The sequence below is a fragment of the Hydra vulgaris genome, chromosome 05, assembly GCF_038396675.1.
Source record: "Hydra vulgaris chromosome 05, alternate assembly HydraT2T_AEP".
In the NCBI taxonomy this organism is placed as follows: domain Eukaryota; kingdom Metazoa; phylum Cnidaria; class Hydrozoa; order Anthoathecata; family Hydridae; genus Hydra; species Hydra vulgaris.
The window spans coordinates 34,089,936-34,115,378 of NC_088924.1; the positions used below are offsets into that span (position 1 = coordinate 34,089,936).

Genomic DNA, 25,443 nt, shown 5'->3' on the forward strand with positions numbered 1-25,443 from the left:
AATGGATTCATGCCAACCGGTCATGAACTCCAGCGATACAATCTTTAAGAAAGGTTTTTAAGATTCGACAAAAACATTTTAGCGGAGGAGTTAAAATATTGTAGAAGTTGATGATATTTACAACTTTAGGCATAAAAAAAATACATCAGGAAAATCAGATCAGCAAAATCAGTGTTGCTGCTGGGTAATAATAAAGGTAAATATGTTCGGTATCCAACATTTTGAAATACAGGTCTGTGCTCAATTTTACATGAAATTAATGCAATGTAAAGCATGCATAAGATGGAATACTATAATAACCAAGTTCGAGTGGTGAAGTATTAACACGTCTGACACATTTTTTTTATAGATTTTGGTAAACGTGTTCCAGTTTCTTGTCAGAGCCTTTAAAATATATTATTTCTTGATATAAAGATTAATCGAAGGTTTTTGAGAGTAATCTTGTTACATGAGAGTAATTCTACAAAATCATTTAAGCAACAATAAAGTATAACTTTCCTATAGCATTCCAGAGATCTGTGACGCTGTCTCTCTCAATCTTGTTCTTGTAAGAATGTTAACATGCCTAATTTTCATAAACTGAATCCACTTGAAATGACCACCTTGTTGTTACTTGCTGAAATAAGTAAGATGGCTCTAACCGTTGTTTTAATGTAGGTCTAAAAAAGATCAAAACCTGAAAAATTGTTTTAAAGAAAGCTTTGGGTGTTACATTGGCTTTATTTGTATTATTAATAACCAAGTTAAGGATACAAAAAGAGTCATTTTTGTATAGCACAGGTACAAGAGTTATTAAACCTCTAAATTATTTTTTAGAGACATTTTTTTCCACTTATTTCATTGACGCCATTATTGCCTTGGCTATGTATCTTTTCTAAATTTAAGCCATAAACTCTTTGAAATTGTTTGAAAGTGTTGGCAATCAAAGGTAAGAAGTTTGCAAAGGTCAGTATAACGTTAATGGCTCCCTCAAAAATTTTGCTCCTAAAACTTGAAAGTTTTCTTATTCCATATTCAAGGTGTTTGTTTGTATGTTTACCACATTTCCCTTTTGGCATAGACAGCAGGTATATGAATACGTGACTTTTCATGCAGTCTAATGTTTTTTTTTGCTAGATACTAAAATTAGAATATCACCATCTTTAATTTTCTCTAACAGTCTTATTAGATTACATGTTTCATGGTGTAAAATACTTTTTCAGGTTTTCATTAGCTATTGTTTGAAGAATGATTCCAAAACCAGTTGGAAAAAGAGCAGACAAAACAATTGCGTTTGTTTCTTATTTTTCTGATGCACATGCTTACATGTAGCTTCATATTACTAAATGCATTTTTTTTTGTTATACTGTAATTTTTTATTTGCATAGGCATCATTGTTTCTACGTTTTCTTTTTACACTAAGTGATTTAGAATTAGGAAAAGAGACAATGCGTTTAAAAACTTGACTCCCTTGAATATCAGGATCTGGAGGTTGTATAAGAAATTGATTATGTGTTATTTTGCTTTCGCAACCTCTTCTATTTTTTTCTATTTAACAGCCTCTAGAAGATATAAACAGGGCTGTGGAGTCAGAGTCGGAGTTGGTAGTTTTTTTTAAACTCCACACCTCTGTATATAAACTTTTTATGTGAAGGTGTATCCTATGAATGAACTTTAAAAATGGTCACTAAGATTTTCCCGCAAATACATCTAGGTACCCAATTGTCGCTTGATTTCCTTTGCAAATGTCCACCCTATCAATATGACTGTTACACCACGGCAATCAATACTATTAAAAAATGAGTTTATTTGCACGTACGCGCGAATAGACTATATCTTATTATCCCAGTCGGCATATCTAGTATTGTAAATACTCGGAGTATTGATCACGTATAACATACCGCCTTTGATACCAGAAAAATACGCATTTAGTTTTAAGTTTCGAATTCGAGTTCAATACCACTTATTTATCAAAAATACGTATTTATAATATTTGATCAAAATCGGATATGATATCGAACCCGATTTTGATCAAATTTTAACAAAAAATGGAAAAACGAAAATCTTTGCTTTTAAAGCGCATGCTTAAACTGAAATTTAAATTAAAAAGGTTTCTCTTGAGAAATAGACCTTTTTGTAATTGAGCGGCAATTATGAATCACGTGACCTAATGTTTATAAACAAACTTGGCAAAGCGCTTTATCTTTTTATTGTTTGTTTAAATATCTAAAAATAGTTTATCTGGAAATATATAATTGAAAATTATATTTTACCATGCCACTTGAAAAATACGAAGATTTTTTGAATTTATCTGTTAAACAGCTTGTTAGTTTTTCAACTGTTCGTGGGCTAAGTACTACTGGACGCAAAGTCGAGCTTGTTGCTAGGTATGTTACATGAAATTTTTAAATTCATCAAATTCTAGGTTGTTATATATCATTAAAAAGAGCTTTATTTCAATATTCCAAAAGTAAAAAAATTTTTAAAATCGAACCACCCTACAAAAAGTTATGACGTTTTAAGTACCGATTTTTTGATATTAGGATTTGAAGAAACTGTGGTCAAAATAAATTTTTTATTAACCAAAACTATTATAACTTAATCAATTCTTATCCAAAAATTTATAAAGGCTTCTAGATTACGGGGGCAAGAGGGGGCACAAAACCATCATCCATACCGGCAATAAAGACTAACAATATTTATAAAAAAGTATTTTTTTAAATAAAAATGTAAATTTTTATATACAAGATGTTTTGTAATTAGTTATCAGACCACAGTCAAATATAGAAGTTTTATCATTGTCTTTGCCAAAGACAATGATAAAACTTCTATATTTGACTGTGGTCTGATAACTAATTACAAAACATCTTGTATATAAAAATTTAAAACCATCACCCTTACATCCACCCAAAGACTTTGGGTGGATGTAAGGGTGATGGTTTTAAACACCCTAATGTCAAAAATGACTCTTTTTTATATATATTCATCTTTATAATTAAAAAGAAATCTAGTATCAAATCAAAAATTATATTTTACTACTTTACAACATCACTAGCAGTGCACCCTTTGTTTTAAGGGGTGTAGATGGGGAAGGGGGCGTGTCATCTTCCCCCCCCCCCCCCTCTTTTACAGCCTTAAAAAAGTTATATTTTTAATGAGATTTGAAAAAATATTTAAATGTAATTAAAATAATAAACTTTATTATAAAAACATCTTTTACCAAAATTCAAAATACATCACATAATGCTTAGTGATAGTTATAGATGGTTCCCCCTCTGACCTGAAAAAAATTTTAAAAACAAAAAATGTTTTATAATATTACTTTAATTAGTTTACATCTTGGCTTTTAGATAATGATTAAGATATTAAATTCCATTAATGAAACTATATAATAATCATTGTTAACAATAGGATGTAATTTAGACCCGTCTATCAAAAAAATTGCAAGTTCCACTACTCACTTTATATTTTTGCAAGTTCCACTACTCGCTGTAATTTTTTTTGTGCAAGCTCCACGACTTGCTGTAAATTTTTTTTGCAAGTTCGACTACTCACTGTACATTTTTTTTGCAAGTTCCACTACTTGCTGCATACTATATATATATATATATATATATATATATATATATATATATATATATATATATATATATATATATATACATATATATATATATATATATATATATATATATATATATATATATATATATATATATATATATATATGTAGTCAAAAAATATTAAAATCATGTAGTAAGATAATAAAATGCATGTCCAATTATCAAAAAATAATGGCAACATATTCACATTAGGAAAACATCAACTCAATGAAAACATCACTGGAAACATCAACTCAATGAAAACATCAACTACAATGTCAGCAACTAGCTGGAACTTTTTTAAATAATAATCAACAGCTTCAGAATCATTTTCTTTTCTAGTCCAGTAAGAAATAGTAATAGCCTTTATATGTTTTTTTTAAGATTTTCTATTCTGCTATTGTGCAAGCCTGTTATTGCTGTATCAGAATCATATCATTCATAATTATTATTGATATAATATGTATTAAATATATATTATATTATAGTATATATTTAATATATACTATAATATAGTATATTAAATATATAATATACTATAAATAGTATATTAAATTTAATATACTATAAATATATGTTATATGTCTATATATTTTTAGACAAATATTAGTATAATACTAATATATGATATATTCTAAATACATAAAAAAGCAATATATTATATTATAATATGATATAAAGCTTTTTAAAAATGTAATAATATGATTGGACTGAGCAAAAAACATGTATTATTGATTTAATATATAATAAATGTTATTTTTACATTGATACTTTATAAATGTAATATTAGTACTTATATCACAAAATCATTGTATAGAAAAATTGCATAAGTTTTTTAATAATTATTATTATTGGCTTATAAAAACGAATATTTAACATCCTTCAGTACCCCTCCCCCCCCTTCTCCCCCAAACAGAAGTCGGAAAAACAAAATTTAGGTACCAAAAGTGAGGGTAAAAATAGAGTATCTGCTAGTTAAAATAAATTCTTGAAATTTGGCATGTGCTTAGGAAACGTATAAACTTAAAAAAAAAGAATAGGATAGAAAAAAAAAAGATAATATCTTCAACATTTACTAAGCACAAGAAGTACAACACACTTTTTGATATCAATAAATAACACTTTAACTTTCGTCAATGTAATAAAAAAATACTCTTTAAAAAAGTTCAGCTATTTTACTTTTAAAAAAACTTCTAAGTTAATATAAAATTCTAAAAAAATATGCTACAAAACACCATCCTACCATACTGCCTCAACGCCAAGTTCTAAAAATGTGGAACAGTTTTTTAGCACAAAAATCGGTTCTGTAAAACGCGGGATTTGACATACCTATTGTTGCTAGAGCATTTTCTGCAATGGAATTAAATATAGATGTTATAGAGACAGCAGAAGAACAGGAAAAAAAACTTAAGCAATCTTATACGGACAAGCTAAAAGCTTTAGATCTAATTGACCCAAACTCTGTTCCAATGGAAAATAGAAAAGACTTAGTATCTGAGTGGCCTAGTATAACAATGGGAAATATTTTTTCATATATTCTTAATAAAATATATTTTGATTCGGAATATATTGGCAAATATAAGGACCAAAAAGCATTTTTATTTTTCGATAGTGGTTTTGTAGGCCCAATAATGCACTTCAGGTTTAAAAAAGATGTTTTATTCGCATATTCTGAAGTGTGTGGTTCGCAAAAAATTCACAAAAAAAAAAAGCTTTGGATTGCCTTTTGTAATAATGATATTCTTTCTGCTTGGTGTTCGTGTATGGCTGGAGCTTTTGAAGTTTGTAATCAGTCATTGCCACCCTTTATAAAATGGAATTTGCTAATAACAAAGGTTGGTGTAATCCAACATGCACAGAACAAGCTTGTGTCTGGAATAAGTCTTCTAGAAAAGATATAAAACCGTACTTAATAACTGACCTAGTTGTTAGAAAAAAAATTTCAAATAATGAAAAAAATGATAATAATAAGGAAAACACTAGGATGAAAGCATTGCAAGAATTCGATCCAAGAATCAAAAGTCATCGTGAATTTAATGAACATTCATTTGAAACTTTTTTAAACAACATTCATATATCTGAGCCTTCTGCTGTAATATTTAAATCAAAAATTAAAAAATCTGATGAAAATATTGTAGTAATCCTGATCTTGAAAAGTAAGTAATCCTGATCTTGAAAAGCTATCATTTGAAATACTTTTAGACCATCCTAACGCTGATGAGTCAACATTAGGCAAAATATTATTAGAAAAAATGGTTTTAACACATGAAACAATTAAAAACGTGGAATATAACACAAGAAATCAAGCTAAAACCAATACCTGGTTTCAAATGAGAAAGTGGAGGATAACTGCATCCAAACATCACAGAATATATACCAAAGTTAATACTCTTTCTAGAAATACAAGTTCTAAGAAGCCTAAAGCAACTCCTCTTGTTGCTGAGATTTTATACCCTCATAAAAAAACATTTGTTACTGCTTCTATCAAATGGGGAATTGATCATGAGCAAGATGCTATAAAAAAATTTTGTGCAGAGCATGTATCAAATCACACTGATTTAAAAATTGAAAAAAGTGGTCTCTTTATTTTGTATGACAGACCTTACATTGCTTGCTCCCCAGATGGATTTATGGTATGCAAATGTCATGGTAGAATGTGTTTAGAAGTTAAATGTCCTTTTAAAATTTTTAATAAAACAATCAAAGAAGGAGCTAGTGAATGTAATTTCTTTACAATAAAAAATGATCAAATAACATTAAATAAGTGTCATAAATATTACTCACAGATTAATTCCCAAATGGCAATTACAAATTGCAAGTCAGCATATTTTATTGTTTGGACGCTTAAGGACTTATATGTTAAAGTAATCGAATTTGATCAAGAGCTCTGGGATACGGTGAAAATAAATTTAGATATTTTTTTCAAAACATATGTTTCTCCAGCATTATTACTAATAAAACCTATAACATTCTGTGGAAAATGCGATAAACTTATACTCGAAAATCCAGAAATCAATGTTAAAGAATTTAATGAATTTAGCAGTATTCAATGTGAAGTATGTTGCGCTTGGTTTCACTGTTCATGTCAAAATTTAAAAAAAGAAGACTATGAGTTAATAGCAGATCTAGACTGGGTTTGTTGCATGTGCTCAATGTCTAGTTTATGTTTAGCTTAAATCTTCAATGGATATTTTCTTAAGAGTTGTAGATAAATATGTTGTTTTTATTTACATTTTTTTAAATTCTTTCTGCATTTTCAAAAGATTTTCAAAAAAAAGTTTTTTCGGGGCTGGTTTGGTTTAAAAAAAAACTAATTTTTTACACATCTTTCAAACCCTAGTTGATATAAACTTATGTTATAATAATAACCTAAAGTTTGGACAGTGGAACATTATATTATACAATAAAAAAAACTACTTAGTAAACTAAATTTGTTTAATGAACTATTTAGAAACTAATGGTTTTCTCAAGTTTAATATAGCAGCACATACGCGTAGTATATTATTCATGATAGGTAGGTATAGTAATGGCTGTGTTATTTTTAAAATATGGAAATGTTTTATCCTTTTTATTGCTTACTCCACATAAATACGTACATTAGCAATGTTTGATGTTTCTCGAACTTCTTCTTTTGACATTTTAATTCCTTTAACAGCACTTGGAGGTATACAAAGAGTACACTGTTTATATGCAAGGTCTGTCCTTATTTTAAAGCCACGATCTGCCATAACTTGGTCATAGGGCTCAAGTATATCAAGAAAACCACTATTTCTGATAATAAAAATGTCAGAGGCACGTCCACCATAAAGGGGAGACAGCCATGAAATGGCTCCATTCGGAGTTATTGCTATTAAAAATTTGACTGTTGCATGATGTTTATAGTCACTCCACATACAAGCTTGAACATCAAAAGCACTTGATGTTTAAAAAAATATTTCAGAACAATCTATAATTGTTCTCACTTTTGGATATAATCGCTTAAAATAGTTTGGCATAGTTGCTCGAATTGTATTCCAGCTAGGCCACAAGATTAGGCTGTCCAACTCTTTAGATAACAATATTACCCATGTAATAATAATTTGGGAAACTGTTCCAGCTGATATACAAAAGCGGAAAGCTAAATCTTCAATTAAAAGACCTAAACGTAATCTCATCATAACTAAAAGAAATTCCTGTTCCAGTGAGATTTTTCTTTTAGGTCCGGTTTTTCTCACAGGAAATAAGTTATCGCTAATAGTATAATCCTCTGATAAGTGTAGCTGCTCGACGGATTCAACACTGGACATGGTTTTTTGTAATGGATTTGTTCTCTTATTTCCATCCCAGTATTTCATAACTGCTGCTTTGTGCTTGACATAATTGAAAACACTTTAAAACATTTTTGCATTTTGTAAACCTGTAAAAGTTGATACATCCCTAGTAATATGACAAAACTGTAAAGCAGTATATGTTGATAATAGAGTAGGCTCTTTATTATTTTTAACACTGTAGCCTGCTTTATTCTTAGACAAAATTGGATTTACAGTGTCTTTTTCTTTGGGAGAGGCGGGTGGGTGGAATAATTCTTTGGGAAAGTCGGAGATGTGTAATAATTCTGCTGCAACTGCATCGCCACTAACATATGGAGTTATTTCGAACGATATTAAGCTTTCTTCGTCTGAAGAAACAATCATAAGGTCTGACAACTCTTCAGCTGTAAGTGTATCCGAGTTAGAGTTAATAGATTCAATCATTTTTGACGAAATGTTGTTCTGATTTTTGGAGGAGGTCTTAATTGTTTTTTTTCCGGAGTACATTAAACATTCATGGTGTATGTCAAAAAGAGTGTTGGGTTAGGATTTTCATAAGTGGGCATGCCATCGACAAAATGATTAGGGCAGATTTTAAAATGTTTAGGTATAACAAAGTGTTTTTGCCCTTTAGAAACTGCATGAATCCATGATTTTCTTGTTTTTCCATCAACAGGCAATTTGTGGAAGCATAATTTTCCAGATTTAATGTTACTATGTATTTCGTAACGCTCTGGATAACGTTTATCGTTATTGCAAATACCAACTACACAGCGATCATTAACCATGATGTTTTTTTCACTGAGATAGTAAACAGTAAAAACTTAGTAATGAACACAACATGATAATAAATATTCAAACAAAAAGATTAAAACTTAATTAAAAGTTAAGAGAATAACCAAAGTTATATTATACAGAATTATTTTTAAACAATAAGAAAGCAAATAAATTCTTTGCAAAAACTCACTGCTTTAATAAGAATAATTTTTTGGTTTGTATCTTTTTCTATTTTATTGAGGTAAAAGTATAAATAAAATATTCTTTACTAAATTTTTTTCGACTTTTATTTTATTTGTGTTTATTTTTGTAAACGTATATTATTTTTAAAATTACACACCTGATGTATTTTTTCTTATTTGTTATTTATTTGTTATTTACCTGATGTATTATTTCTTATCTTTTTCTTATATGTTTATTATTGGTTTGTTTACATTTTTGCCCTCCCGAGAAAAACATTGCATCACGTGATTCATAATAGCCGCTTAATTACAAAATCTTCTATTTAGTAAATTATCTCCAGTACAGTTACAATACTTTTTTGCACTAAAAGAGTTACTAAAACTTTATCATAAAAATATTTATTACTACTTTTAAATTTATTAATTTAGTTTTATGAAGTCCTAAATTAATATAATTCAAATATACGTTAAATCCTATCATTTCATACCTTGCTTATTTTATTCTGTTGATTATTATTTTATTGATATTTCTGGTATGCTATTACCTTTTTTTGTTCTGTTTTAGAAAATTTAGAATAATAAGTTAAAATTTTGAGCCAAAACTGACATTTTAATTGTTGCTAAACGTTAAATTTTGTTATTAGGATTGCAGTTCTTTTATCTGTTTTTTGTTCTTTATTCAATAAGTATTTGATTTAAATTAAGTATGATTATAATTTGATATTTTATTACGAGATATATGTCTTTATATATGAATATATATATATGAATCTTTTTAGATTTTTTCATGCTATTTTTAAATTTTCTGTTCACGCAATTCAAGTTATATATGTTTATAGTTTGCATATATGTTTATATTATGTTCAAAATTAAAAGGTTTTTGATAAATATATGTATGTGGTAATATGTGTTATATATTTGTTTTATAAATGTATTTTTAAAATAGTACAAAATGTATCTATTGTGTATATAAATATTATAAGAGGTGTATATATATGTTTTACAAATTTAAATAAATATATTGTGTTTTATAGTTAGTATATATGTTTATAATATTTCCGTGTTTTCAAAGTGTGTGACTTGGCAAACGTGTTGAGCAAGATTTTACATAAAGTTGTTATTTATGTTACTTGTGTTGTTACATTTGGCTTACCTCTATGTTGGTGTCTATTGTTAAAAATTATAAGTGGTTTTATTATTGAAACTCACTGCTTTTAATCATTCACTAAAAGCCACTCAAGAAAATTCATTTTGCCATATATACATTTTGTTTATATCATAATTTGAATTTTTAGAACCATGACGTACCAACATGAATTGTTTTCTAAAAGCTAACATAAAATAACAATATTTAACAACTACTACTCTCTTATCATGACATCTTATCTCTATCAGATATATTGATTTTCAATTCATATATGATGTTTTTCTTTGTATTTACTTATCCATTACATTTTTTCATTTCAGATTTATATTATGGTGGATTTATGAGATATAAAAGAACGAATATATGTAAATTTTTATGAATTTTTAAAAAACATCTGCTAATAATTAGTCCAGTCAACGTTCAAACTTCAATGTTGCATATGTCATTTTTAAGTAGTTTCTAGGCTTTTCTAAATGTGTTTCTTATTCACATGATTTTACAAGCAAGGTATGCAAGCAAATTTTAGCTGAAAATTTTTTTTTTTAGCCTTTAAGGAGAATTGGCATTACACTTTTTTAAATATAATTTGTTTAATTATAGTAGTTTTAACAAATAAATGTTTGTTTGTTCTTTGTTTTTTTACTTATTTGTTTTTAGATTCTTAAGAACTTGGCAACTTATCTAAGTAAGTTTTTTTTTACTTTTTAGTGCAATTGGAAAGAGCTGAAAGTGTTTTTTTAGAGCAATTGAAAAGAACTGAAGCGTTTTTTAGTTACTTCACACGGTATAACTGATACTGATTTGAGTAAGTATACTATTTTGTTTTATTTTATATTATATTTATTTGATATTATATTTATTTGATATTTGATATATATTATATTAGATATATATTTTATGTATTTAACATGGAAAACTGACTGTAATTTGTTGACACGAAAGTTTATAAACATAAATCTGCCAATATTTCAGTATATTTTATATTTCTCTGTATCTATATAAATATTCTTTCTTAGAAAAAATAACAGACTAGAAAAAATAAATAAATTCTTTTTGAAAGTAGTTGAAAAAAATGATGTATTTCCATATTTCATTGTGTAAAGTGTAATACCACTTTTTAAAGGTATGTATATATATATATATATATATATTATTGTTGTGCATTAAGGTAAAAATAATTTTGTGCATTGTATTGATTAGAAAAGATCACAATTTGAAAGATTCTTTTACGTTCATTTATTCAGTTGTAACAATAGTAAGATTACTGGTAATATGATAACAGTGAAATTGAAATAGGTAGTATTAGGCTCAACAAAATAATGTTAATGCTAATAGGCAACTTGTAAATAGTTATCAAATGAAAAAAATAGATCTAGGCACGATGAAATTAATCGTTGTTGAAATGTAAGAAATGCTGCTCGACAAGCAGAAAACTTGACAGATTTTAGTGTCAAGCAGTGTTAATGTCTGTTAATTTGATTTTACTTTAGACACTTTGGAACAAAGCAAAGTATGAGTTTAACTATTTATAGTATCAATTAACACTTTAAATTTAAATAATTTTAATTTTTTTTATAATTAATATCATAATTATGTTCTTTTTTTTTTTTTTCTTTTTTTTTTTTTAGTTTGTCATCTCTTGATTAGTTAGTTTACTGTTGAAACATGATTTTAATTTAGTATGATATGAAATTGACTCTATTTCTCATTAGTCAACAGTTAGAGAGAAGCTGGAGCTTAATTAAAAAATGCTGGAAATTAGCTTTTAATCAAGGTAAAAATAATTTTGTTTACTGGTAACATAAAAAAACAAGTTACTACTATTTATTCAGTGTTTCTTTTACTTTTTTTAACATCTGCTTTGGAAACACTTTGTTTCTCTCTCACACTCTCTCTCTCTCTCTCTCTCTCTCTCTTTCTCTCTCTCTTAGATGAGAGGGAGATTTAATAAAACTTATTTAATTACTGAGCTTTTACGTATTTCTTAATACCACAATTGATAATGGCCATTTCTAAGAAATATTTTACGAGTTGATTGCTATTTTATGGTATAATTGTTTGAATTGTTTAACTATAATTGTCCCTCGATTGTTCAAATATTGTAATAAATAAAATCTTTTTAGTCCAAGTATTTAAGTTAATAAGATATCTTATTAAGTTGTGGTGTTATTTGCCAGTGTTACCACATTGTGTTATCTAGCCTTTTTATAATCTTTTTTAATTATTCTGTAGACACAGAATATGTATTTTCTGTTATTATTATCCTAATTCTACTAACAATAAAATGCAAATAGTACTTTTGTAATTAAAAGTGGTAATTTTTTTTAGGTATTTGCAGGCTTTACTTGATTTCCTTTTCTGGTAATGTGTTGTGACAGATTTTAAAAAGAACTCAACTTATGTTAATGCGGTCTTTATGTCGTTACCTATAAGCAATGACGTTGCTGATACGGAGTCAAAGTTAAAATATTTATAGATAAATTTGTATTTAATTTTTTAGATAATATATCAAGTTATTAATGTGTTTTTATTGTTGTTAATGATTAAATAACTCATAACTTGTATTATGGTTTGCTTACTGCTAGTCATTATCATTATGTTATGAATTCATATTAGTTAATAAAATTGTATTGAATATTCTCTGGTTATCGTGTTTTATACGTGTTTAAATGCGAGTTTGATACTTATTAGGTGTCGTATTGTATACCTGTCTTTATACGCATCTGATGTCTATTTTTGATGCGCGTTCGACACGATAAAATGGCTAACATATTTGCGTAAATAACGCGTATTCTGGAAAGTTTTAAATGCGCATGTAATACCGGTAGAATATCGTATTGAATATTCTCTGGTTATTGCGTTTTATACGTGTTACAAGAGTTTCAAATGCGAGTTTGATACTCAGTAGGCGTCGTATTGTATACCTGTCTTTATACGTATCTAATGCGTATTTCTAATGCGTGTTCGACACGATAAAATGGCTAACATACATACGACAACGATACGTATTTAAACAAGTTTCTAATGCGCATTTACAACTAAATTTGCCGACTGGGATAGTTTATTTTCACGTTAGAAAAAAAAAAAAAATTCATATTCTAAGTCATGTATTTTTAAAGTAACTTAATCTAATGTAACAATAAAAAATTAAAATTACTGGATTTTCATTCGCAAAAAATTAGAAATAAATTAAAAACGGGACACAAGAAAAAAAAACTTTGATACATCCCAGTCGGCATATCTAGTATTGTAAATACTCTGAGTATTGATCACGTATGACATACCGCCATTGATACCAGAAAAATGCGCATTTAGTTTTAAGTTTCGAACTCGAGTTCAATACCACTTATTTATCAAAAATACGTATTTATAATATTTGATCAAAATCGGATATGATATCGAATCCGATTTTGATCAAATATTAACAAATAAGGGGGAAAACGAAAATCTTTGCTTATAAAGCGCGTGCTATTTTATTGACATTTCTGTTATGCTATTACCTTTTTTGTTCTGTTTTAGAAAATTTAAAAAAATAAGTTAAAATTTTGAGCCAACACTGACACTTTAATTGTTGCTAAACGTTAAATTTTGTTATTAGGATTGCAGTTCTTTTATCTGTTTTTTGTTCTTTATTCAATAAGTATTTGATTTAAGTTAGATATGATTATAATTTGATATTTTATTACGAGATATATGTCTTTATATATAAACCTTTTTAGATATTTTCATGTTATTTTTAAATTTTTTGTTCACACAATTCAAGTTATATATGTTTATAGTTTGCATATGTGTTTATATTATGTTCAAAATTAAAAAGTTTTTGATAAATATATGTATGTGGTAATATGTGTTATATAATTGTTTTATAAATGAATTTTTAAAATAGTATAAAATGTATCTATTGTGTATATAAATATTATAAGAAGTGTTTATATATGTGTTACAAATTTAAATAAATATATTGTGTTTTATAGTTAGTATTTATGTTTATATTATGTTGTTTCCATGACATAGAAACAACATAATATAAACATATATACTAACTATAAAACACAATATATTTATTTAAATTTATATAACATATATAAACACTTCTTATAATATTTATGGACCATGTTTTCAAAGTGTGTGACTTGGCAAACGTGTTGAGCAAGATTTTGCATAAAGTTGTTATTTATGTTACTAATGTTGTTACATTTGGCTTACCTTTATGTTGGTGTCTATTGTTAAAAATTATAAGTGGTTTTATTATTGAAAGTCACTGCTTTTAATCATTCACTAAAAGCCACTCAAGAAAAGTCATTTTGCCACATATACATTTTGTTTATATCTTAATTTGAATTTTTAGAACCATGATGTACCAACATGAATTGTTTTCTAAAAGCTAACATGAAATAACAATACTTAACAACTACTACTCTCTTATCATGACATCTTATCTCTATCTGTTATATTGATTTGTGATTCTTATATGATGTTTTTCTTTGTATTTACTTATCCATTGCATTTTTTTATTTCAGATTAATCATATGATGGATTTATGCAATATAAAAGAACGAATATATGTAAATTTTTATGAATTTTTTAAAAACATCTGCTAATAGTTAGTCCAGTCAACGTTCAAACTTCAATTTTGCATATGTCATCTTTAAGTAGTTTCTAGGCTTTTCTAAATGTGTTTCTTATTCACATGGTTTTACAAGCAAGGTATGCAAGCAAATTTGAGCTGAAAGTTTTTTTTTAGCATTTAAGGAGAATTGGCGTTACACTTTTTTAAATTTAATTTGTTTAAATATAGTAGTTTTAACAAATAAATGTTTGTTTGTTCTTTGTTTTTTTACTTATTTGTTTTCAGATTCTTAAGAACTTGCCAACTTATCTAAGTAAGTTTTTTTTTTCTTTTTAGTGCAATTGGAAAGAGCTGAAAGTTATTTTTTAAAGCAATTGAAAAGAACTGAAGTGTTTTTTAGTTACTTCACACGGTATAACTGATACTGATTTGAGTAAGTTTACTATTTTGTTTTATTTTATATTGGATTTATTTGATATTTGATATATGTTATATTTGATATATATTTTATGTATTTAACATGGAAAACTGACTGTAATTTGTTGACACAAAAGTTTATAAACATAAATCTGCCTATATTTCAGTATATTTTATATTTCTCTGTATCTTTATAAATATTCTTTCTTAGAAAAAATAACAGACTAGAAAAAATAAATAAATTTCTTTGAAAGTAGTTGAAAAAAATGATGATGTATTTCCATATTTCATTGTGTAAAGTGTAATACCACTTTTTAAAGGTATGTGAATAGATATATAGGGGAACATGGGGCAAGATGAAACTGTTTCGAAAAACGCCTGTATCTTAGTCTGTCCAAAAAATAAAATTTACCTTTAGCTGGTGATGTAGCGATGTAATAAATCAAGTCAAACGAGGATAATAAGTTTTTTTCTCAATGTCAGAAAAACTTTTTTAATACTTAGCTTTCGTCACAAAAATAATATTTAAAAAGAAACCATTGATAAATCTAGTAAAATTAATCTACTTCCCTTTCAGCTAAAGTCAACTGTTATATTTAGTTTTGCTTAAGAGATAACTGTAGGTTGTCATCTTGCCCCATTCGTCATTTTACCCCATGTTCCCCTATATATATATATATATATATATATATATATATATATATATATATATATATATATATATATATATATATATATTTAAATAATTAATTTAGAGTAAAATATACTGATTGGCATTGCTTCATTTTTTTATACAAGATTGTGCATTTATTATTTTTATGCATTAAGGTAAAAATAATTTTGTGCATTGTAGTCAAGATTCTTTTTTAATTAAAAATAATTGATGTAAATAAATGTTGTTTAATGTTTTTGATAAACGACTAATGTATGTAAACATATAAAAAGATATGGATTTCAATAAATCTTAAGTTTAAATAAAGTCTTTGATTAGAAAAGATCACAATTTGTAAGATTCTTTTACGTTCATTTATTCAGTTGCAACAATAGTAAGATTACTGGTAATATGTTTAATGATAATAGTTAAATTGAAATAGATAGTATTAGGCTCAACAAAGTTATTAATGTAAATGCTTATAGGCAACTTGAAAATAGTAGTCAAATGAAAAAAATAGATCATTTCTAAGAAATATTTTACGATTTGCTTGCTATTTTATGGTATAATTGTTTAAATTGTTTAACTATAATTGTCCCTCGATTGTTCAAATATTGTAATAAATAAAATCTTTTCAGTCCAAGTATTTAAGTTAATAAAATATTTTATTAAGTTGTGGTGTTATTTGCCAGTGTTACTACATTGTGTTGTCTAGCCTTTTTATAATCTTTTTTAATTATTCTGTAGTCACGGAATATATATTTTCTGTTATTATTATCCTAATTCTACTAACAATACAATGCAAATAGTACTTTTGTAATTAAAAATTGTAATTTTTTTTTTAATTTTATTTTTTAGGTATTTTCAGGCTTTCCGTTTCTGGTACCTGTGTTGTGACAGATTTTAAAAAGAACTCAACTGATGTTAATGCGGTCTTCGTCGTTAACTATAAGCAATGACGTTACTGAAAGGGAGTCAAAGTTAAAATATTTATAGATAAATTTGTATTTAATTTTTTAGATAATATATCAAGTTATTAATGTGTTTTTATTGTTATTAATGATTTAATAACTCATAACCCGTATTATGGGTTGCTTACTGCTAGTCATTATCATTATGTTATGAATTCATATTAGTTAACAAAATTGTATTGAATATTCTCTAGTTATCGTGTTTTATACGTGTTTAAATGCGAGTTTGATACTCAGTAGGCGTCGTATTGTATACCTGTCTACGCATCTGATGTCGTATTGTATACTGTCTGTATACAGACAGTATACAATACGGCATCTGGGGTCTATTTTTAATGCGCGTTTGACACGATAAAATGGCTAACAAATATTCGTAAGTAATGCGTATTCTGGAAAGTTTTAAATGCGCATGTAATACCAGGAAAATATCGTATTGAATATTCTCTGGTTATCGTGTTTTATACGTGTTTACAAGAGTTTCAAATGCGAGTTTGATACTCAGAAGGCGTCGTATTGTATACCTGTCTTTATACGCATCTAATGCGTATTTCTTATGCGTATTCGACACGATAAAATGGCTAACATACATACCACATCGATACGTATTTAAACGAGTTTCTAATGCGCATTTACAACTAAATTTGCCGACTGGGATAACTCATGTATTAATACATTTTTTTTCATTAGGAGATTGCTTGTCTAAGATAAAACTTATATATTTGATATATTTACACCCCACTGCGCCAATCACTAAATAGTCAGTCAACGAATATACACTCCACTGCGGTAGATTACATTTAAATTTAAAAATCAAAGATAAAAAATTGTTTTTTCAATTTTCATTAAATTGAAAGATTTTACCCTTTTTTCTATTAAACGTGCAAACACACTATTCTTGAATATAGTCTTTTCTAATGTAAAAAATGCACAAAAATGTCAGAAAATTACGTTGTTAGTATTTTAAATTCATGATTGAAATTTTTTGTAAAAAAATTTTGAAGTTCTGCATAACTTTTAAATAGTTGGGGTTTAAAACAAGCAACTTCCCAGTCGGCAAATTTAGTTGTAAATGCGCATTAGAAACTCGTTTAGAAATACGTATCGATGTGGTATGTATGATAGCCATTTTATCGTGTCGAACACGCATTAGAAATACGCATTAGATGCGTATAAAGATAGGTATGCAATACGACGCCAACTGAGTATCAAACTTGCATTTGAAACTCTTCTAAACACGTATAAAACACGATAACCAGAGAATATTTAATAAGATATTTTCCTGGTATTATATGCGCATTTAAAACTTTCCAGCATACGCATTATTTACGCAAATATGTTAGCCATTTTATCGTGTCAAACGCGCATTAAAAATAGACATCAGATGCGTATAAAGACAGGTATACAAAACGACGCCTACTGAGTATCAAACTCGCATTTAAACACGTCTAAAACACGACAACCAGAGAATATTCAATACAATTTTATTAACTAATATGAATTCATAACATAATGATAATGACTAGCAGTAAGCAACCCGTAATACGGGTTATGAGTTATTAAATCATTAATAACATTAAAAAAACATTAATAACTTGATATATTATCTAAAATATTAAATACAAATTTATCTATAAATATTTTAACTTTGACTCCGTATCAGCAACGTCATTGCTTACAAGTAACGACATAAAGACCGCATTAACATCAGTTGAGTTCTTTTTAAAATCTGTCACAACACATTACCAGAAAAGGAAATCAAGTAAAGCCTACAAATACCTATTTTTTTTTTTTTTAGGTGCCCCAAGAAGTCCTAACGGTCTTGTCACAGAGCACCGCGGAAGTGCATTTAACCAGGAAGTTCACGCCTCCTTCCTTACCGTGAAGCGAAAATTTGTCCAGAGCCGTTTCGAACCTGGATCTCCTGCTTATAAAGCAAGCGCTCTAACCACTGCGCCACGGCCGCATCTAAAAAAAGACATGAAAAAAAAAATTACAATTTCTAATTACAAAAGTACTATTTGCATTTTATTGTTAGTAGAATTAGGATAATAATAACAGAAAATATATATTCTGTCTACAGAATAATTAAAAAAGATTATAAAAAGGCTTGACAACACAATGTATACATTGTTACTATAGTAACGCTGGCAAATAACACCACAACTTAATAAGATATTTTATTAACTTAAATACTTGGACTAAAAAGATTTTATTACAATATTTGAACAATCAAGGGACAATTATAGTTAAACAATTTGAGCTACTATATCATAAAATAGCAAGCAACTCGTAAAATATTTCTTATAAATGGTCATTATCATTTGTGGTATTAAGAAATACGTAAGAGCTCAGTAATTACATAAGTTTTATTAAATCTCCCTCTCATCTAAGAGAGAGAGGGAGAGAGAGTAAGTGTTTCCAAAGCAGCATGTTAACAAATGTGAAAAAGCACGGAATAAATAGTAGTAACTGGTTTTATTATGTTACCAGTAAACAAAATTATTTTTACCTTGATTAAAAGCTAATTTCCAGCATTTCTTAATTAAGCTCCAGCTTCTCTCCAACTGTTGACTAATCATTAATAGAGTAAATTTAACATCATACTAAATTTACAAAATTAAAACCATTTTTCAACAGTTAGCTTACTAATCAAAAGATGACAAAGGGAAGACAAACTAAAAAAAAATGAAAAAAGAACATAATTATACATAAAAAAAAAAAATTATTTAGATTTAAAAGTGTTAATTGTTACTATAAATAGTTAAACTCATACTTTGCTTTGTTCTAAAATAAAATCAAATTAACAGACATTAACACTGCTTGACACTGAATTCTGTCAAGTAAGTTTTCTACACGCCGAGTTGCATTTCTTACATTTCAACAACGATTAATTTCATCGTGCCTAGATCTATTTTTTTCATTTGACAACTATTTTCAAGTTGCCTATTAGCATTTACATTAATAACTTTGTTGAGCCTAATACTACCTATTTCAATTTCACTGTTATCATTAAACATTTTACCAGTAACCTTACTAATGTTACAATTGAATAAATGAACATAAAAGAATCTTACAAATTGTGATCTTTTCTAATCAAAGACTATATTTAAACTTAAGATTTATTGAAATCCATATCTTTTTATATGTTTATATACATAAGTCGTTTATCAAAAATATTAAACAATATTTATTTAGATCAATTGTTTTTAATTTAACAAAGAATCTACAATGCATAAAATTATTTTTACCTTAATGAACAAAAATAATAAATGCACAATCTTGTATAAAAAATTGAAACAATGTCAGTCAGTATATTTTACTCTAAAGTAATTATATATATATATATATATATATATATATATATATATATATATATATATATATATATATATATATATATATATATATATATATATATATATATATATATAGTTCTATAGTTTGTTGGCTTTAGGAAGAGCGGAAGGAAAAAAGTGATTCTTACGCCAACACATACGTCACTTTTAATTACTTTTGACTTTCGTCCAACATTTCCGTGTTGGACGAAAGTAAAAACCATTAATTTAATTACAAATTAATCGTTTTTTAAAAAAACCACAAAAACGCAAATTTAATTGACCAGAATGTTTTTAAAAACATTCTGAATGTTTTTATAACATTTTGAATGTTTTTAACAATATAAACAATGTTTTTATTTTTATTTTTTTTAATAAAATGTTTTTATTTTTATTTTTTTTAATAAAATGTTTTTATTTTTATTTTTTTTACTGTAAATCATGCGCGGAGTGTTGCTACATCGACTATCTTATAGCCTGACTCGCAAGGGAGTGCTGCTACATAGACTGACAAATAGCCTGACTCGCAAGGGAGTGCTGCTACATCGACTGACAAATAGCCTGACTCGCAAGGGAGTGCTGCTACATCGACTGACAAATAGCCTGACCCGCAAGGGAGTGCTGCTACATCGACTGAGGGTTTGGTTGGGGCAGGCAGTCTATCATTATTAAAAAAAAAAAATTCCGGTCTTGCATTTTAATTTTTACTTTTTGTCAACAAAATATCGAAAAAACTTTCGGACAACATCTAAGGGTTCTATATATATATATATATATATATATATATATATATATATATATATATATATATATATATATATATATATATATACATATATAAAGTTTTTTCCATATTTTGTTGACAAAAAGTAAAAATTAAAATGCAAGACCGGAATTTTTTTTTTTTAATAATGATAGACTGCCTGCCCCAACCAAACCCTCAGTCGATGTAGCAGCACTCCCTTGCGAGTCAGGCTATTTGTCAGTCGATGTAGCAGCACTCCCTTGCGAGTCAGGCTATAAGATAGTCGATGTAGCAACACTCCCTTGCGAGTCAGGCTATAAGATAGTCGATGTAGCAACACTCCGCGCATGATTTACAGTAAAAAAAATAAAAATAAAAACATTTTATTAAAAAAAATAAAAATAAAAACATTTTATTAAAAAAAATAAAAATAAAAACATTGTTTATATTTTTAAAAACATTCAGAATGTTTTAAAAACATTCAGAATGTTTTTAAAAACATTCTGGTCAATTAAATATGCGTTTTTGTGGTTTTTTTATATAACAATTAATTTGTAATTAAATTAATGGTTTTGACTTTCGTCCAACACGGAAATGTTGGACGAAAGTCAAAAGTAATTAAAAGTGACGTATGTGTTGGCGTAAGAATCACTTTTTTCCTTCCGCTCTTCCTAAAGCCAACAAACTATAGATCTATACATATATATATATATATATATATATATATATATATATATATATATATATATATATATATATATATATATATATATATATATATATACTGAAATATAGGCAGAGTTAAGTTTATAAACTTTCGTGTCAACAAATTACAGTCAAATTACGACTGGGGCTATGGCTGCGGCTAGGTTTGATAACACATAGCCATGACCAGGGCCAGGTTTATGAATAGGGCTGCATTAATATTGATAGATCCTATAAAAATGTTATCTTTAATTAAAATTTATGAGATGAATTTTATTTAAAAACAATATTTTATAGAATCTATCAATTTTAATGCAGCCCCGGCTGGGTTTATGACCGGGGTTGCATTTATATTGATAGATCCTATAAAAGTATTGTTTTTAATTATAACTCATATCATAAATTTCAATTAAAAATAACATTTTTATAGGATCTATCAATATTAATGCAGCACTGATCATAAACTCATCCCTGGTTGCGGCTATGTGTTATCAAACCTGGCCCCGGCCATAGCCCTGGTCGTTTACTATCTAATATAATATATATCAAATATAAAATAAATCCAATATAAAATAAAACAAAATAGTAAATTTACTCAAACCAGTATCAGTTACACCGTGTGAAGTAACTAAAAAACACTTCAGTTCTTTTCAATCGCTCTAAAAAATAACTTTTAGCTCTTTCCAATAGCACTAAAAAATAAAACAAAACTTGCTTAGCTGAGTTGCCTAGTTTATAAGAATCTGAAAACAGATAAGTAAAAAACCAAGAACAAACAAACATTTATTTGTTAGAACTACTACATTTAAACAAATTAAATTAAACAAAAAATAATGCCAATTCTCCTTAAAAGCTAAAAAAATTTTCAGCTCAAAAAACCATGTGAATAAGAAACACATTTAGAAAAGCCTCGAAACTACTTAAAAATGACATATGCAAATTGAAGTTTGAACATTGACTGGACTAATTATTAGCAGATGTTTTTCAAAAATTCATTAAAATTTACATACATTTGGTCTTTTATATCGCATAAATCCATCATATGATAAATCTGAAATGAAAAAATGTAATGGATAAGTAAATACAAAGAAAAACATCATATATGAATCGAAAATCAATATATCTGATAGAGATAAGATGCCATGATAAGAGAGTAGTAGTTGTTAAATATTGTTATTTCATGTTAGCTTTTAGAAAACAAATCATGTTGGTACGACATGCTTCTTAAAATTAAAACTGCGATATAAACAAAATGTATATACGGCAAAATGATTTTTCTTGAGTGGCTTTTAGTAAATGATTAAAAGCAGTGAGTTTCAATAATAAAACCACTTGTAATTTTTAACAATAGACACCAACATAGAGGTAAGCCAAATGTAACAACATAAGTAACATAAATAACAACTTTACACAAAATCTTGCTCAACACATTTGCCAAGTCACACACTTTGAAAACATGGAAACAACATAATATAAACATATATAATAACTAAAAAACACAATACATTTATTTAACTTTATATAACATATATAAACACCTCATATAATATTTAAATACACAATAGATACATTTTATACTATTTTAATGACACATTTATAAAACGATTACATAACACATATTACCACATATATATTTTTATCAAAAATTTTTTAACTTTGAACATAATATAAACATATATGCAAACTATAAACATATATAACTTGAATTGTGCGAACAAAAAATTTAAAAATAACATGAAAAAATCTAAAAAGATTCATATATATATTCATATATAAAAACATATATCTCGTAATAAATATCAAATTATAATCATATTTAATTTAAATCAAATACTTATTGAATAAAGAGCAAAAAACAGAGAGAAGAACTGCAATCCTTATACCAAAATTTAACGTTAAGCAACAATAAAATGTCAGTGTTGGCTGGATATTTTAATTTATTTTTCTAAATTTTTTAAAACAGTACAAAAAAAAGGTAATAGCATAACAGAAATGTTAACAAAATAATAATCAACATAATAAAATAAGCAAGGTATGAAATGATAGGATTTAAAACATAATTATATTATTTTAGGACTTGAATTATATTAATTTAGGACTTCATAAAATTAAATAAATTTAAAAGTAGTAATAAATATTTTTATGATAAAGTTTTAGTAACTCTTTTAGTACAAAAAAGTACTGTAACTGTATTGGAGATATGCGATACTGCTTTAGCAGAAAGATATCTCTTCATACAACTTTTCATGTATTCCTGACTATTCCTTTTCATTCCAGACAAACTTTTTACTAAATTTCTCAAGAGAAAACTTTTTAATTTAAATTTTGCTTTCACAGTTTCAGTTTAAGCATGCGCTTTAAAGCAAAGATCGAAATTTTTTCCGTTATGTTGATATTTGATCAAAATCAGGTACAATTAGAGATGCAAAAAAACGTGTTTTTTTGCTGTCATGTTTTTTTCACCCAAAAAAACGTGTATTTTTGTTTTTTTGGGGGTTTTTTTGGAGTTTTTTTGGCTTTTACAGCTCTTTTAGTGTTTTTGTTTACTTACTTTTAATTTTTTTAAATTGTTAACTAAAATGTTTCTATTTAGTTTTGTTTGAGTATTTTAGATTCTATATTAAATTATATTAATATTAATCTATTTTTATTAAAACGTGAACAGAGTTCACAAAAGAGTTAAATGATTTTTTTATTGCTAAAATAGTTAACAAACAATTTGTTCTTTTCAAAATTTAAATTCAAAAATTGATAAAAAACAATTTTATTTTAAGTTTTTTTTTTAAATCTAAAACTCATCTACAGAAGAATCTTGACTAGAAAACTCTGATTCTTGGTCAAATGACTCAAATTCTTGTTTCAGTGACTCTTCATCTGAAACATTTATTGATTCGTGAGATTTATCCAAAATATTTATTGGTTCTTTAGGCAGAATTGGTTGTTGTGTTGCACGCATATCCATTGCTTCCAGTTTTAAATTTTGCGATACAAACACTAATTTTGCTGCTCTTTTATTTGTTAATCCTTTTGGCACTGTGAATATTTGCGTAACTGCTAAAACTTCTTTCGCAAGCAGCACTTGTAGCAGGAAGCTGAAGAATTTTTGCTGCTACTTTTGATAATACAGTAGATGAACACAATTCCTTCCACCAGTTTGGACCGAACGTTAAGTCAACAGCTGTCCATATAAAAGGTTTTGAAAAAACTCCTCCTTTACATTGATAATTTGCTAAATCAGCCATCAAAATATCTATTTTGATACTAGGTGAGTTTACAGCAATTGATAAAAAATCTGATAACAAGCTATTTTTTGTTGTAGAATTCAATACACATCGCTCAGAGATGGCCTAAGATTTTAAAGACTGTTTATTTTTCTGTATACTCTCAAGACACGCCACAGTGGAACCCCATCTATTAATAAATAGATTTTAATCACATATCCTAATTTAATAATATAAAATTAGAAATAAATTATATTACTATAGAAAACTACGTTTTAATTAATTGTATAAAAATAATAATTACCTGGTCTTTGCCGGTAGTTTTAATGAAATGTTTGAATCAACAGTTGATTTTTGAATTTCTTTAAATACTGCACCTATAATGTGAGAGTTTTTGATTTCCTTTACAATATCTGTTGCTTGTGACATTAACACACAAAGAGTAGGTATTTTTATAAAATCATTAAAAAGCAAATTGAGACCATGAGATATACATCCATAGCAATTAAGAAGAGGATAGCTGATTTTTAATAGTTTATCCATAGCAATTAAGAAGAGGATAGCTGATAAGCTGGGCGTAAGTTTTTGAAAAAGATTTTCCAGTATTTATTATCAATTAAACTCATGGGTGACCCACTTGCATAAATAGCTCTAGATAGATCAATTGATTCCTATGACAATAATATGCATCAATTGATTCCTATGACAATAATAATCTTAGATAAACAATTAAAAATAAATATACTATACAAAAAAAAAAAATATGTTGATACCTTTTCACATTGTTTCATGCTATCAAACATTGAACAGGATTTACCACTTTTAGAAATTGGTTCTGAATTTTTTAAAGA

At 27.0% G+C, this 25,443-nt stretch overlaps 2 long non-coding RNA genes across 6 annotated transcripts; both read left to right on the top strand.

The window, feature by feature from the left end:
* Nucleotides 1–7: 7 nt before the first annotated feature.
* On the top strand, nucleotides 8–12,492 carry LOC136080798 (uncharacterized). 2 transcript variants are annotated; one of them, XR_010638649.1, is made up of 3 exons: nucleotides 8–196; nucleotides 10,685–11,750; nucleotides 12,305–12,492. It is a non-coding gene; the product is annotated as an uncharacterized LOC136080798 (long non-coding RNA). The 2 variants fall into 2 exon arrangements; XR_010638648.1 differs by lacking the exon at nucleotides 8–196 and adding an exon at nucleotides 2,133–2,366.
* Nucleotides 12,493–14,003: 1,511 nt separating this feature from the next.
* LOC136080799 (uncharacterized) lies at nucleotides 14,004–16,659 on the top strand. 4 transcript variants are annotated; one of them, XR_010638653.1, is made up of 5 exons: nucleotides 14,004–14,683; nucleotides 14,883–14,979; nucleotides 15,175–15,283; nucleotides 15,719–15,791; nucleotides 16,474–16,659. It is a non-coding gene; the product is annotated as an uncharacterized LOC136080799 (long non-coding RNA). The 4 variants fall into 4 exon arrangements; XR_010638652.1 differs by lacking the exon at nucleotides 15,719–15,791; XR_010638651.1 differs by lacking the exon at nucleotides 15,175–15,283.
* The last annotated feature ends 8,784 nt before the right edge of the window (nucleotides 16,660–25,443 follow it).